Source organism: Hydractinia symbiolongicarpus, chromosome 3 (assembly GCF_029227915.1).
Source record: "Hydractinia symbiolongicarpus strain clone_291-10 chromosome 3, HSymV2.1, whole genome shotgun sequence".
Classification (NCBI taxonomy): Eukaryota; Metazoa; Cnidaria; class Hydrozoa; order Anthoathecata; family Hydractiniidae; genus Hydractinia; species Hydractinia symbiolongicarpus.
This window is the reverse complement of record NC_079877.1, coordinates 8,590,671-8,600,759: the sequence shown is the minus strand read 5'-3', so window position 1 is coordinate 8,600,759 and position 10,089 is coordinate 8,590,671. Positions and strand designations below refer to the sequence as shown.

Below are 10,089 nucleotides of genomic sequence, written 5' to 3'. Positions count from 1 at the left end.
GCTACTGACGTGAAACGAAACATTGACAAGATAAAAAGAACCTCCCCGGCGGGGAATCGAACCCCGGTCTCCCGCGTGACAGGCGGGGATACTTACCACTATACTACCGAGGACGAGTTCATATTTAAATAATATGTTCGCGATGGCGTCAATGCCCGAATGCCACACGGTCGATCATGTTAAAAGCTGAAACTGTGTATACTGTCAATGCGAAATTAAACAGCAAGAAATGCTCTAGACATATGCAGCGCGGTTTAGTATTATTATTATTATTATTATTAATACCAGGTAATCTTAGGAGCATCATAAATCCTCTTATGACCATTGGCAACTACTGAAATTAGTATAAAAATAAATAAATTAAAAACATCGTCTTGGAGGATCCGGGCATCGATCCCGGTACCTCTCGCATGCAAAGCGAGCGCTCTACCATGTGAGCTAATCCCCCTGGAAATGGTAAAAAGGTCATAGTTCGAGTGCTGTTCGCAATACTAAACTACACCTTACATCAGACACATTTCAGCTTACCTACCTTCAGCAGAGTGGCGCAGAGGAAGCGTGCTGGGCCCATAACCCAGAGGTCGGTGGATCGAAACCACCCTCTGCTACGTGCGAGCTATCACATCATTTTAAAAACCACGTCATACTACAAACGTGACATGACCTGCATAGTCCTGCACAAGAACTGTACGATGCTACATCCACCGATAGCTCAGTTGGTAGAGCGGAGGACTGTAGACGAACTTATACCACTCAGGCATCCTTAGGTCGCTGGTTCAAATCCGGCTCGGTGGACTTGCATTTTAGGCCTAAAATTTTGTGTGGCAGGGAAAAGTTGTCGGAAGTGGGATTCGAACCCACGCCCTCATTCGAGGACCAGAATTCTCCACGCAATGAGTGGAAGAACATTTTGTCTTGAGTCTGGCGCCTTAGACCGCTCGGCCATCCCGACATGACACGAACGCTGCTGCAAATTGCTCTGCGCAAATTTCATTTATTTTACGCCTATGGAAAAGGCATTGGAGAACCCGGGCATCGATCCCGGTACCTTTCGCATGCTAAGCGAGCGCTCTACCATCTGAGCTAGTTCCCCATCAAGTTTGCTTCGCCTTTGCCACTCCGCAAATGTTACGTTATTCATCCTCTTTCGACAAGACATTGTGGTGAAAGTTAGTTCACCATCGTACCAAATAATTGTTACGCCCGATGAGGGACTCGAACCCGCGACCCTCAGATTAAAAGTCTGATGCTCTACCGACTGAGCTAACCGGGCGTAAATCTGTATTCCCGGACAGTCCCGCGAACGCTACTGACGTGAAACGAAACATTGACAAGATAAAAAGAACCTCCCCGGCGGGGAATCGAACCCCGGTCTCCCGCGTGACAGGCGGGGATACTTACCACTATACTACCGAGGACGAGTTCATATTTAAATAATATGTTCGCGATGGCGTCAATGCCCGAATGCCACACGGTCGATCATGTTAAAAGCTGAAACTGTGTATACTGTCAATGCGAAATTAAAGAGCAAGAAATGCTCTAGACATATGCAGCGCGGTTTAGTATTATTATTATTATTATTATTAATACCAGGTAATCTTAGGAGCATCATAAATCCTCTTATGACCATTGGCAACTACTGAAATTAGTATAAAAATAAATAAATTAAAAACATCGTCTTGGAGGATCCGGGCATCGATCCCGGTACCTCTCGCATGCAAAGCGAGCGCTCTACCATGTGAGCTAATCCCCCTGGAAATGGTAAAAAGGTCATAGTTCGAGTGCTGTTTGCAATACTAAACTACACCTTACATCAGACACATTTCAGCTTACCTACCTTCAGCAGAGTGGCGCAGAGGAAGCGTGCTGGGCCCATAACCCAGAGGTCGGTGGATCGAAACCACCCTCTGCTACGTGCGAGCTATCGCATCATTTTAAAAACCACGGCATACTACAAACGTGACATGACCTGCATAGTCCTGCACAAGAACTGTACGATGCTACATCCACCGATAGCTCAGTTGGTAGAGCGGAGGACTGTAGACGAACTTATACCACTCAGGCATCCTTAGGTCGCTGGTTCAAATCCGGCTCGGTGGACTTGCATTTTAGGCCTAAAATTTTGTGTGGCAGGGAAAAGTTGTCGGAAGTGGGATTCGAACCCACGCCCTCATTCGAGGACCAGAATTCTCCACGCGATGAGTGGAAGAACATTTTGTCTTGAGTCTGGCGCCTTAGACGGCTCGGCCATCCCGACATGACACGAACGCTGCTGCAAATTGCTCTGCGCAAATTTCATTTATTTTACGCCTATCGAAAAGGCATTGGAGAACCCGGGCATCGATCCCGGTACCTCTCGCATGCTAAGCGAGCGCTCTACCATCTGAGCTAGTTCCCCATCAAGTTTGCTTCGCCTTTGCCACTCCGCAAATGTTACGTTATTCATCCTCTTTCGACAAGACATTGTGGTGAAAGTTAGTTCACCATCGTACCAAATAATTGTTACGCCCGATGAGGGACTCGAACCCGCGACCCTCAGATTAAAAGTCTGATGCTCTACCGACTGAGCTAACCGGGCGTAAATCTGTATTCCCGGACAGTCCCGCGAACGCTACTGACGTGAAACGAAACATTGACAAGATAAAAAGAACCTCCCCGGCGGGGAATCGAACCCCGGTCTCCCGCGTGACAGGCGGGGATACTTACCACTATACTACCGAGGACGAGTTCATATTTAAATAATATGTTCGCGATGGCGTCAATGCCCGAATGCCACACGGTCGATCATGTTAAAAGCTGAAACTGTGTATACTGTCAATGCGAAATTAAACAGCAAGAAATGCTCTAGACATATGCAGCGCGGTTTAGTATTATTATTATTATTATTAATACCAGGTAATCTTAGGAGCATCATAAATCCTCTTATGACCATTGGCAACTACTGAAATTAGTATAAAAATAAATAAATTAAAAACATCGTCTTGGAGGATCCGGGCATCGATCCCGGTACCTCTCGCATGCAAAGCGAGCGCTCTACCATGTGAGCAAATCCCCCTGGAAATGGTAAAAAGGTCATAGTTCGAGTGCTGTTCGCAATACTAAACTACACCTTACATCAGACACATTTCAGCTTACCTACCTTCAGCAGAGTGGCGCAGAGGAAGCGTGCTGGGCCCATAACCCAGAGGTCGGTGGATCGAAACCACCCTCTGCTACGTGCGAGCTATCGCATCATTTTAAAAACCACGTCATACTACAAACGTGACATGACCTGCATAGTCCTGCACAAGAACTGTACGATGCTACATCCACCGATAGCTCAGTTGGTAGAGCGGAGGACTGTAGACGAACTTATACCACTCAGGCATCCTTAGGTCGCTGGTTCAAATCCGGCTCGGTGGACTTGCATTTTAGGCCTAAAATTTTGTGTGGCAGGGAAAAGTTGTCGGAAGTGGGATTCGAACCCACGCCCTCATTCGAGGACCAGAATTCTCCACGCGATGAGTGGAAGAACATTTTGTCTTGAGTCTGGCGCCTTAGACCGCACGGCCATCCCGACATGACACGAACGCTGCTGCAAATTGCTCTGCGCAAATTTCATTTATTTTACGCCTATGGAAAAGGCATTGGAGAACCCGGGCATCGATCCCGGTACCTCTCGCATGCTAAGCGAGCGCTCTACCATCTGAGCTAGTTCCCCATCAAGTTTGCTTCGCCTTTGCCACTCCGCAAATGTTACGTTATTCATCCTCTTTCGACAAGACATTGTGGTGAAAGTTAGTTCACCATCGTACCAAATAATTGTTACGCCCGATGAGGGACCCGAACCCGCGACCCTCAGATTAAAAGTCTGATGCTCTACCGACTGAGCTAACCGGGCGTAAATCTGTATTCCCGGACAGTCCCGCGAACGCTACTGACGTGAAACGAAACATTGACAAGATAAAAAGAACCTCCCCGGCGGGGAATCGATCCCCGGTCTCCCGCGTGACAGGCGGGGATACTTACCACTATACTACCGAGGACGAGTTCATATTTAAATAATATGTTCGCGATGGCGTCAATGCCCGAATGCCACACGGTCGATCATGTTAAAAGCTGAAACTGTGTATACTGTCAATGCGAAATTAAACAGCAAGAAATGCTCTAGACATATGCAGCGCGGTTTAGTATTATTATTATTATTATTAATACCAGGTAATCTTAGGAGCATCATAAATCCTCTTATGACCATTGGCAACTACTGAAATTAGTATAAAAATAAATAAATTAAAAACATCGTCTTGGAGGATCCGGGCATCGATCCCGGTACCTCTCGCATGCAAAGCGAGCGCTCTACCATGTGAGCTAATCCCCCTGGAAATGGTAAAAAGGTCATAGTTCGAGTGCTGTTCGCAATACTAAACTACACCTTACATCAGACACATTTCAGCTTACCTACCTTCAGCAGAGTGGCGCAGAGGAAGCGTGCTGGGCCCATAACCCAGAGGTCGGTGGATCGAAACCACCCTCTGCTACGTGCGAGCTATCGCATCATTTTAAAAACCACGTCATACTACAAACGTGACATGACCTGCATAGTCCTGCACAAGAACTGTACGATGCTACATCCACCGATAGCTCAGTTGGTAGAGCGGAGGACTGTAGACGAACTTATACCACTCAGGCATCCTTAGGTCGCTGGTTCAAATCCGGCTCGGTGGACTTGCATTTTAGGCCTAAAATTTTGTGTGGCAGGGAAAAGTTGTCGGAAGTGGGATTCGAACCCACGCCCTCATTCGAGGACCAGAATTCTCCACGCGATGAGTGGAAGAACATTTTGTCTTGAGTCTGGCGCCTTAGACCGCACGGCCATCCCGACATGACACGAACGCTGCTGCAAATTGCTCTGCGCAAATTTCATTTATTTTACGCCTATGGAAAAGGCATTGGAGAACCCGGGCATCGATCCCGGTACCTCTCGCATGCTAAGCGAGCGCTCTACCATCTGAGCTAGTTCCCCATCAAGTTTGCTTCGCCTTTGCCACTCCGCAAATGTTACGTTATTCATCCTCTTTCGACAAGACATTGTGGTGAAAGTTAGTTCACCATCGTACCAAATAATTGTTACGCCCGATGAGGGACCCGAACCCGCGACCCTCAGATTAAAAGTCTGATGCTCTACCGACTGAGCTAACCGGGCGTAAATCTGTATTCCCGGACAGTCCCGCGAACGCTACTGACGTGAAACGAAACATTGACAAGATAAAAAGAACCTCCCCGGCGGGGAATCGATCCCCGGTCTCCCGCGTGACAGGCGGGGATACTTACCACTATACTACCGAGGACGAGTTCATATTTAAATAATATGTTCGCGATGGCGTCAATGCCCGAATGCCACACGGTCGATCATGTTAAAAGCTGAAACTGTGTATACTGTCAATGCGAAATTAAACAGCAAGAAATGCTCTAGACATATGCAGCGCGGTTTAGTATTATTATTATTATTATTAATACCAGGTAATCTTAGGAGCATCATAAATCCTCTTATGACCATTGGCAACTACTGAAATTAGTATAAAAATAAATAAATTAAAAACATCGTCTTGGAGGATCCGGGCATCGATCCCGGTACCTCTCGCATGCAAAGCGAGCGCTCTACCATGTGAGCTAATCCCCCTGGAAATGGTAAAAAGGTCATAGTTCGAGTGCTGTTCGCAATACTAAACTACACCTTACATCAGACACATTTCAGCTTACCTACCTTCAGCAGAGTGGCGCAGAGGAAGCGTGCTGGGCCCATAACCCAGAGGTCGGTGGATCGAAACCACCCTCTGCTACGTGCGAGCTATCGCATCATTTTAAAAACCACGTCATACTACAAACGTGACATGACCTGCATAGTCCTGCACAAGAACTGTACGATGCTACATCCACCGATAGCTCAGTTGGTAGAGCGGAGGACTGTAGACGAACTTATACCACTCAGGCATCCTTAGGTCGCTGGTTCAAATCCGGCTCGGTGGACTTGCATTTTAGGCCTAAAATTTTGTGTGGCAGGGAAAAGTTGTCGGAAGTGGGATTCGAACCCACGCCCTCATTCGAGGACCAGAATTCTCCACGCGATGAGTGGAAGAACATTTTGTCTTGAGTCTGGCGCCTTAGACCGCACGGCCATCCCGACATGACACGAACGCTGCTGCAAATTGCTCTGCGCAAATTTCATTTATTTTACGCCTATGGAAAAGGCATTGGAGAACCCGGGCATCGATCCCGGTACCTCTCGCATGCTAAGCGAGCGCTCTACCATCTGAGCTAGTTCCCCATCAAGTTTGCTTCGCCTTTGCCACTCCGCAAATGTTACGTTATTCATCCTCTTTCGACAAGACATTGTGGTGAAAGTTAGTTCACCATCGTACCAAATAATTGTTACGCCCGATGAGGGACCCGAACCCGCGACCCTCAGATTAAAAGTCTGATGCTCTACCGACTGAGCTAACCGGGCGTAAATCTGTATTCCCGGACAGTCCCGCGAACGCTACTGACGTGAAACGAAACATTGACAAGATAAAAAGAACCTCCCCGGCGGGGAATCGATCCCCGGTCTCCCGCGTGACAGGCGGGGATACTTACCACTATACTACCGAGGACGAGTTCATATTTAAATAATATGTTCGCGATGGCGTCAATGCCCGAATGCCACACGGTCGATCATGTTAAAAGCTGAAACTGTGTATACTGTCAATGCGAAATTAAACAGCAAGAAATGCTCTAGACATATGCAGCGCGGTTTAGTATTATTATTATTATTATTAATACCAGGTAATCTTAGGAGCATCATAAATCCTCTTATGACCATTGGCAACTACTGAAATTAGTATAAAAATAAATAAATTAAAAACATCGTCTTGGAGGATCCGGGCATCGATCCCGGTACCTCTCGCATGCAAAGCGAGCGCTCTACCATGTGAGCTAATCCCCCTGGAAATGGTAAAAAGGTCATAGTTCGAGTGCTGTTCGCAATACTAAACTACACCTTACATCAGACACATTTCAGCTTACCTACCTTCAGCAGAGTGGCGCAGAGGAAGCGTGCTGGGCCCATAACCCAGAGGTCGGTGGATCGAAACCACCCTCTGCTACGTGCGAGCTATCGCATCATTTTAAAAACCACGTCATACTACAAACGTGACATGACCTGCATAGTCCTGCACAAGAACTGTACGATGCTACATCCACCGATAGCTCAGTTGGTAGAGCGGAGGACTGTAGACGAACTTATACCACTCAGGCATCCTTAGGTCGCTGGTTCAAATCCGGCTCGGTGGACTTGCATTTTAGGCCTAAAATTTTGTGTGGCAGGGAAAAGTTGTCGGAAGTGGGATTCGAACCCACGCCCTCATTCGAGGACCAGAATTCTCCACGCGATGAGTGGAAGAACATTTTGTCTTGAGTCTGGCGCCTTAGACCGCTCGGCCATCCCGACATGACACGAACGCTGCTGCAAATTGCTCTGCGCAAATTTCATTTATTTTACGCCTATGGAAAAGGCATTGGAGAACCCGGGCATCGATCCCGGTACCTCTCGCATGCTAAGCGAGCGCTCTACCATCTGAGCTAGTTCCCCATCAAGTTTGCTTCGCCTTTGCCACTCCGCAAATGTTACGTTATTCATCCTCTTTCGACAAGACATTGTGGTGAAAGTTAGTTCACCATCGTACCAAATAATTGTTACGCCCGATGAGGGACTCGAACCCGCGACCCTCAGATTAAACGTCTGATGCTCTACCGACTGAGCTAACCGGGCGTAAATCTGTATTCCCGGACAGTCCCGCGAACGCTACTGACGTGAAACGAAACATTGACAAGATAAAAAGAACCTCCCCGGCGGGGAATCGAACCCCGGTCTCCCTCGTGACAGGCGGGGATACTAACCACTATACTACCGAGGACGAGTTCATATTTAAATAATATGTTCGCGATGGCGTCAATGCCCGAATGCCACACGGTCGATCATGTTAAAAGCTGAAACTGTGTATACTGTCAATGCGAAATTAAACAGCAAGAAATGCTCTAGACATATGCAGCGCGGTTTAGTATTATTATTATTATTATTAATACCAGGTAATCTTAGGAGCATCATAAATCCTCTTATGACCATTGGCAACTACTGAAATTAGTATAAAAATAAATAAATTAAAAACATCGTCTTGGAGGATCCGGGCATCGATCCCGGTACCTCTCGAATGCAAAGCGAGCGCTCTACCGTGTGAGCTAATCCCCCTGGAAATGGTTAAAAGGTCATAGTTCGAGTGCTGTTCGCAATACTAAACTACACCTTACATCAGACACATTTCAGCTTACCTACCTTCAGCAGAGTGGCGCAGAGGAAGCGTGCTGGGCCCATAACCCAGAGGTCGGTGGATCGAAACCACCCTCTGCTACGTGCGAGCTATCGCATCATTTTAAAAACCACGTCATACTACAAACGTGACATGACCTGCATAGTCCTGCACAAGAACTGTACGATGCTACATCCACCGATAGCTCAGTTGGTAGAGCGGAGGACTGTAGACGAACTTATACCACTCAGGCATCCTTAGGTTGCTGGTTCAAATCCGGCTCGGTGGACTTGCATTTTAGGCCTAAAATTTTGTGTGGCAGGGAAAAGTTGTCGGAAGTGGGATTCGAACCCACGCCCTCATTCGAGGACCAGAATTCTCCACGCGATGAGTGGAAGAACATTTTGTCTTGAGTCTGGCGCCTTAGACCGCTCGGCCATCCCGACATGACACGAACGCTGCTGCAAATTGCTCTGCGCAAATTTCATTTATTTTACGCCTATGGAAAAGGCATTGGAGAACCCGGGCATCGATCCCGGTACCTCTCGCATGCTAAGCGAGCGCTCTACCATCTGAGCTAGTTCCCCATCAAGTTTGCTTCGCCTTTGCCACTCCGCAAATGTTACGTTATTCATCCTCTTTCGACAAGACATTGTGGTGAAAGTTAGTTCACCATCGTACCAAATAATTGTTACGCCCGATGAGGGACTCGAACCCGCGACCCTCAGATTAAAAGTCTGATGCTCTACCGACTGTGTTATCCGGGCGTAAATCTGTATTCCCGGACAGTCCCGCGAACGCTACTGACGTGAAAAGAAACATTGACAAGATAAAAAGAACCTCCCCGGCGGGGAATCGAACCCCGGTCTACCGCGTGACAGGCGGGGATACTTACCACTATACTACCGAGGACGAGTTCATATTTAAATAATATGTTCGCGATGGCGTCAATGCCCGAATGCCACACGGTCGATCATGTTAAAAGCTGAAACTGTGTATACTGTCAATGCGAAATTAAACAGCAAGAAATGCTCTAGACATATGCAGCGCGGTTTAGTATTATTATTATTATTATTATTAATACCAGGTAATCTTAGGAGCATCATAAATCCTCTTATGACCATTGGCAACTACTGAAATTAGTATAAAAATAAATAAATTAAAAACATCGTCTTGGAGGATCCGGGCATCGATCCCGGTACCTCTCGCATGCAAAGCGAGCGCTCTACCATGTGAGCTAATCCCCCTGGAAATGGTAAAAAGGTCATAGTTCGAGTGCTGTTCGCAATACTAAACTACACCTTACATCAGACACATTTCAGCTTACCTACCTTCAGCAGAGTGGCGCAGAGGAAGCGTGCTGGGCCCATAACCCAGAGGTCGGTGGATCGAAACCACCCTCTGCTACGTGCGAGCTATCGCATCATTTTAAAAACCACGTCATACTACAAACGTGACATGACCTGCATAGTCCTGCACAAGAACTGTACGATGCTACATCCACCGATAGCTCAGTTGGTAGAGCGGAGGACTGTAGACGAACTTATACCACTCAGGCATCCTTAGGTCGCTGGTTCAAATCCGGCTCGGTGGACTTGCATTTTAGGCCTAAAATTTTGTGTGGCAGGGAAAAGTTGTCGGAAGTGGGATTCGAACCCACGCCCTCATTCGAGGACCAGAATTCTCCACGCGATGAGTGGAAGAACATTTTGTCTTGAGTCTGGCGCCTTCGACCGCTCGGCCATCCCGACATGACACGAACGCTGCT

At 47.3% G+C, this 10,089-nt stretch overlaps 41 non-coding genes across 41 annotated transcripts; 8 read left to right on the top strand and 33 right to left on the bottom strand.

Annotated features, from left to right (window-relative positions):
• Positions 1-41: 41 nt before the first annotated feature.
• Trnad-guc (transfer RNA aspartic acid (anticodon GUC)) lies at positions 42-113 on the bottom strand. The gene has a single exon. It is a non-coding gene; the product is annotated as a tRNA-Asp (tRNA).
• A 262-nt stretch (positions 114-375) lies between these two features.
• Positions 376-448, bottom strand: Trnaa-ugc (transfer RNA alanine (anticodon UGC)). The gene has a single exon. It is a non-coding gene; the product is annotated as a tRNA-Ala (tRNA).
• A 253-nt stretch (positions 449-701) lies between these two features.
• Trnay-gua (transfer RNA tyrosine (anticodon GUA)) lies at positions 702-795 on the top strand. Its single transcript has 2 exons — positions 702-738; positions 760-795. It is a non-coding gene; the product is annotated as a tRNA-Tyr (tRNA).
• A 41-nt stretch (positions 796-836) lies between these two features.
• Positions 837-952, bottom strand: Trnal-caa (transfer RNA leucine (anticodon CAA)). Its single transcript has 2 exons — positions 915-952; positions 837-882 (listed from the first exon to the last, which is right to left on the bottom strand). It is a non-coding gene; the product is annotated as a tRNA-Leu (tRNA).
• Positions 953-1,020: 68 nt separating this feature from the next.
• Positions 1,021-1,093, bottom strand: Trnaa-agc (transfer RNA alanine (anticodon AGC)). Its single transcript has one exon. It is a non-coding gene; the product is annotated as a tRNA-Ala (tRNA).
• Positions 1,094-1,200: 107 nt separating this feature from the next.
• Trnak-uuu (transfer RNA lysine (anticodon UUU)) lies at positions 1,201-1,273 on the bottom strand. Its single transcript has one exon. It is a non-coding gene; the product is annotated as a tRNA-Lys (tRNA).
• A 73-nt stretch (positions 1,274-1,346) lies between these two features.
• Trnad-guc (transfer RNA aspartic acid (anticodon GUC)) lies at positions 1,347-1,418 on the bottom strand. Its single transcript has one exon. It is a non-coding gene; the product is annotated as a tRNA-Asp (tRNA).
• A 262-nt stretch (positions 1,419-1,680) lies between these two features.
• Positions 1,681-1,753, bottom strand: Trnaa-ugc (transfer RNA alanine (anticodon UGC)). Its single transcript has one exon. It is a non-coding gene; the product is annotated as a tRNA-Ala (tRNA).
• A 253-nt stretch (positions 1,754-2,006) lies between these two features.
• On the top strand, positions 2,007-2,100 carry Trnay-gua (transfer RNA tyrosine (anticodon GUA)). The gene is made up of 2 exons: positions 2,007-2,043; positions 2,065-2,100. It is a non-coding gene; the product is annotated as a tRNA-Tyr (tRNA).
• Positions 2,101-2,141: 41 nt separating this feature from the next.
• Trnal-caa (transfer RNA leucine (anticodon CAA)) lies at positions 2,142-2,257 on the bottom strand. The gene is made up of 2 exons: positions 2,220-2,257; positions 2,142-2,187 (listed from the first exon to the last, which is right to left on the bottom strand). It is a non-coding gene; the product is annotated as a tRNA-Leu (tRNA).
• A 68-nt stretch (positions 2,258-2,325) lies between these two features.
• Positions 2,326-2,398, bottom strand: Trnaa-agc (transfer RNA alanine (anticodon AGC)). The gene has a single exon. It is a non-coding gene; the product is annotated as a tRNA-Ala (tRNA).
• A 107-nt stretch (positions 2,399-2,505) lies between these two features.
• Positions 2,506-2,578, bottom strand: Trnak-uuu (transfer RNA lysine (anticodon UUU)). The gene has a single exon. It is a non-coding gene; the product is annotated as a tRNA-Lys (tRNA).
• A 73-nt stretch (positions 2,579-2,651) lies between these two features.
• Trnad-guc (transfer RNA aspartic acid (anticodon GUC)) lies at positions 2,652-2,723 on the bottom strand. The gene has a single exon. It is a non-coding gene; the product is annotated as a tRNA-Asp (tRNA).
• Positions 2,724-3,308: 585 nt separating this feature from the next.
• Positions 3,309-3,402, top strand: Trnay-gua (transfer RNA tyrosine (anticodon GUA)). The gene is made up of 2 exons: positions 3,309-3,345; positions 3,367-3,402. It is a non-coding gene; the product is annotated as a tRNA-Tyr (tRNA).
• Positions 3,403-3,443: 41 nt separating this feature from the next.
• On the bottom strand, positions 3,444-3,559 carry Trnal-caa (transfer RNA leucine (anticodon CAA)). The gene is made up of 2 exons: positions 3,522-3,559; positions 3,444-3,489 (listed from the first exon to the last, which is right to left on the bottom strand). It is a non-coding gene; the product is annotated as a tRNA-Leu (tRNA).
• Positions 3,560-3,627: 68 nt separating this feature from the next.
• Trnaa-agc (transfer RNA alanine (anticodon AGC)) lies at positions 3,628-3,700 on the bottom strand. Its single transcript has one exon. It is a non-coding gene; the product is annotated as a tRNA-Ala (tRNA).
• Positions 3,701-3,807: 107 nt separating this feature from the next.
• On the bottom strand, positions 3,808-3,880 carry Trnak-uuu (transfer RNA lysine (anticodon UUU)). The gene has a single exon. It is a non-coding gene; the product is annotated as a tRNA-Lys (tRNA).
• A 73-nt stretch (positions 3,881-3,953) lies between these two features.
• Positions 3,954-4,025, bottom strand: Trnad-guc (transfer RNA aspartic acid (anticodon GUC)). Its single transcript has one exon. It is a non-coding gene; the product is annotated as a tRNA-Asp (tRNA).
• A 259-nt stretch (positions 4,026-4,284) lies between these two features.
• Positions 4,285-4,357, bottom strand: Trnaa-ugc (transfer RNA alanine (anticodon UGC)). Its single transcript has one exon. It is a non-coding gene; the product is annotated as a tRNA-Ala (tRNA).
• A 253-nt stretch (positions 4,358-4,610) lies between these two features.
• Trnay-gua (transfer RNA tyrosine (anticodon GUA)) lies at positions 4,611-4,704 on the top strand. The gene is made up of 2 exons: positions 4,611-4,647; positions 4,669-4,704. It is a non-coding gene; the product is annotated as a tRNA-Tyr (tRNA).
• Positions 4,705-4,745: 41 nt separating this feature from the next.
• On the bottom strand, positions 4,746-4,861 carry Trnal-caa (transfer RNA leucine (anticodon CAA)). The gene is made up of 2 exons: positions 4,824-4,861; positions 4,746-4,791 (listed from the first exon to the last, which is right to left on the bottom strand). It is a non-coding gene; the product is annotated as a tRNA-Leu (tRNA).
• Positions 4,862-4,929: 68 nt separating this feature from the next.
• On the bottom strand, positions 4,930-5,002 carry Trnaa-agc (transfer RNA alanine (anticodon AGC)). The gene has a single exon. It is a non-coding gene; the product is annotated as a tRNA-Ala (tRNA).
• Positions 5,003-5,109: 107 nt separating this feature from the next.
• Trnak-uuu (transfer RNA lysine (anticodon UUU)) lies at positions 5,110-5,182 on the bottom strand. The gene has a single exon. It is a non-coding gene; the product is annotated as a tRNA-Lys (tRNA).
• Positions 5,183-5,255: 73 nt separating this feature from the next.
• Positions 5,256-5,327, bottom strand: Trnad-guc (transfer RNA aspartic acid (anticodon GUC)). The gene has a single exon. It is a non-coding gene; the product is annotated as a tRNA-Asp (tRNA).
• Positions 5,328-5,586: 259 nt separating this feature from the next.
• Positions 5,587-5,659, bottom strand: Trnaa-ugc (transfer RNA alanine (anticodon UGC)). The gene has a single exon. It is a non-coding gene; the product is annotated as a tRNA-Ala (tRNA).
• Positions 5,660-5,912: 253 nt separating this feature from the next.
• Positions 5,913-6,006, top strand: Trnay-gua (transfer RNA tyrosine (anticodon GUA)). Its single transcript has 2 exons — positions 5,913-5,949; positions 5,971-6,006. It is a non-coding gene; the product is annotated as a tRNA-Tyr (tRNA).
• A 41-nt stretch (positions 6,007-6,047) lies between these two features.
• Trnal-caa (transfer RNA leucine (anticodon CAA)) lies at positions 6,048-6,163 on the bottom strand. The gene is made up of 2 exons: positions 6,126-6,163; positions 6,048-6,093 (listed from the first exon to the last, which is right to left on the bottom strand). It is a non-coding gene; the product is annotated as a tRNA-Leu (tRNA).
• A 68-nt stretch (positions 6,164-6,231) lies between these two features.
• Positions 6,232-6,304, bottom strand: Trnaa-agc (transfer RNA alanine (anticodon AGC)). The gene has a single exon. It is a non-coding gene; the product is annotated as a tRNA-Ala (tRNA).
• Positions 6,305-6,411: 107 nt separating this feature from the next.
• Trnak-uuu (transfer RNA lysine (anticodon UUU)) lies at positions 6,412-6,484 on the bottom strand. The gene has a single exon. It is a non-coding gene; the product is annotated as a tRNA-Lys (tRNA).
• Positions 6,485-6,557: 73 nt separating this feature from the next.
• On the bottom strand, positions 6,558-6,629 carry Trnad-guc (transfer RNA aspartic acid (anticodon GUC)). Its single transcript has one exon. It is a non-coding gene; the product is annotated as a tRNA-Asp (tRNA).
• Positions 6,630-6,888: 259 nt separating this feature from the next.
• On the bottom strand, positions 6,889-6,961 carry Trnaa-ugc (transfer RNA alanine (anticodon UGC)). The gene has a single exon. It is a non-coding gene; the product is annotated as a tRNA-Ala (tRNA).
• A 253-nt stretch (positions 6,962-7,214) lies between these two features.
• Trnay-gua (transfer RNA tyrosine (anticodon GUA)) lies at positions 7,215-7,308 on the top strand. Its single transcript has 2 exons — positions 7,215-7,251; positions 7,273-7,308. It is a non-coding gene; the product is annotated as a tRNA-Tyr (tRNA).
• Positions 7,309-7,349: 41 nt separating this feature from the next.
• On the bottom strand, positions 7,350-7,465 carry Trnal-caa (transfer RNA leucine (anticodon CAA)). The gene is made up of 2 exons: positions 7,428-7,465; positions 7,350-7,395 (listed from the first exon to the last, which is right to left on the bottom strand). It is a non-coding gene; the product is annotated as a tRNA-Leu (tRNA).
• A 68-nt stretch (positions 7,466-7,533) lies between these two features.
• Positions 7,534-7,606, bottom strand: Trnaa-agc (transfer RNA alanine (anticodon AGC)). The gene has a single exon. It is a non-coding gene; the product is annotated as a tRNA-Ala (tRNA).
• A 107-nt stretch (positions 7,607-7,713) lies between these two features.
• Positions 7,714-7,786, bottom strand: Trnak-uuu (transfer RNA lysine (anticodon UUU)). The gene has a single exon. It is a non-coding gene; the product is annotated as a tRNA-Lys (tRNA).
• Positions 7,787-8,516: 730 nt separating this feature from the next.
• Positions 8,517-8,610, top strand: Trnay-gua (transfer RNA tyrosine (anticodon GUA)). The gene is made up of 2 exons: positions 8,517-8,553; positions 8,575-8,610. It is a non-coding gene; the product is annotated as a tRNA-Tyr (tRNA).
• Positions 8,611-8,651: 41 nt separating this feature from the next.
• Trnal-caa (transfer RNA leucine (anticodon CAA)) lies at positions 8,652-8,767 on the bottom strand. The gene is made up of 2 exons: positions 8,730-8,767; positions 8,652-8,697 (listed from the first exon to the last, which is right to left on the bottom strand). It is a non-coding gene; the product is annotated as a tRNA-Leu (tRNA).
• Positions 8,768-8,835: 68 nt separating this feature from the next.
• Positions 8,836-8,908, bottom strand: Trnaa-agc (transfer RNA alanine (anticodon AGC)). The gene has a single exon. It is a non-coding gene; the product is annotated as a tRNA-Ala (tRNA).
• A 587-nt stretch (positions 8,909-9,495) lies between these two features.
• Trnaa-ugc (transfer RNA alanine (anticodon UGC)) lies at positions 9,496-9,568 on the bottom strand. The gene has a single exon. It is a non-coding gene; the product is annotated as a tRNA-Ala (tRNA).
• A 253-nt stretch (positions 9,569-9,821) lies between these two features.
• Trnay-gua (transfer RNA tyrosine (anticodon GUA)) lies at positions 9,822-9,915 on the top strand. The gene is made up of 2 exons: positions 9,822-9,858; positions 9,880-9,915. It is a non-coding gene; the product is annotated as a tRNA-Tyr (tRNA).
• A 41-nt stretch (positions 9,916-9,956) lies between these two features.
• On the bottom strand, positions 9,957-10,072 carry Trnal-caa (transfer RNA leucine (anticodon CAA)). The gene is made up of 2 exons: positions 10,035-10,072; positions 9,957-10,002 (listed from the first exon to the last, which is right to left on the bottom strand). It is a non-coding gene; the product is annotated as a tRNA-Leu (tRNA).
• Between the last annotated feature and the right edge of the window lie 17 nt (positions 10,073-10,089).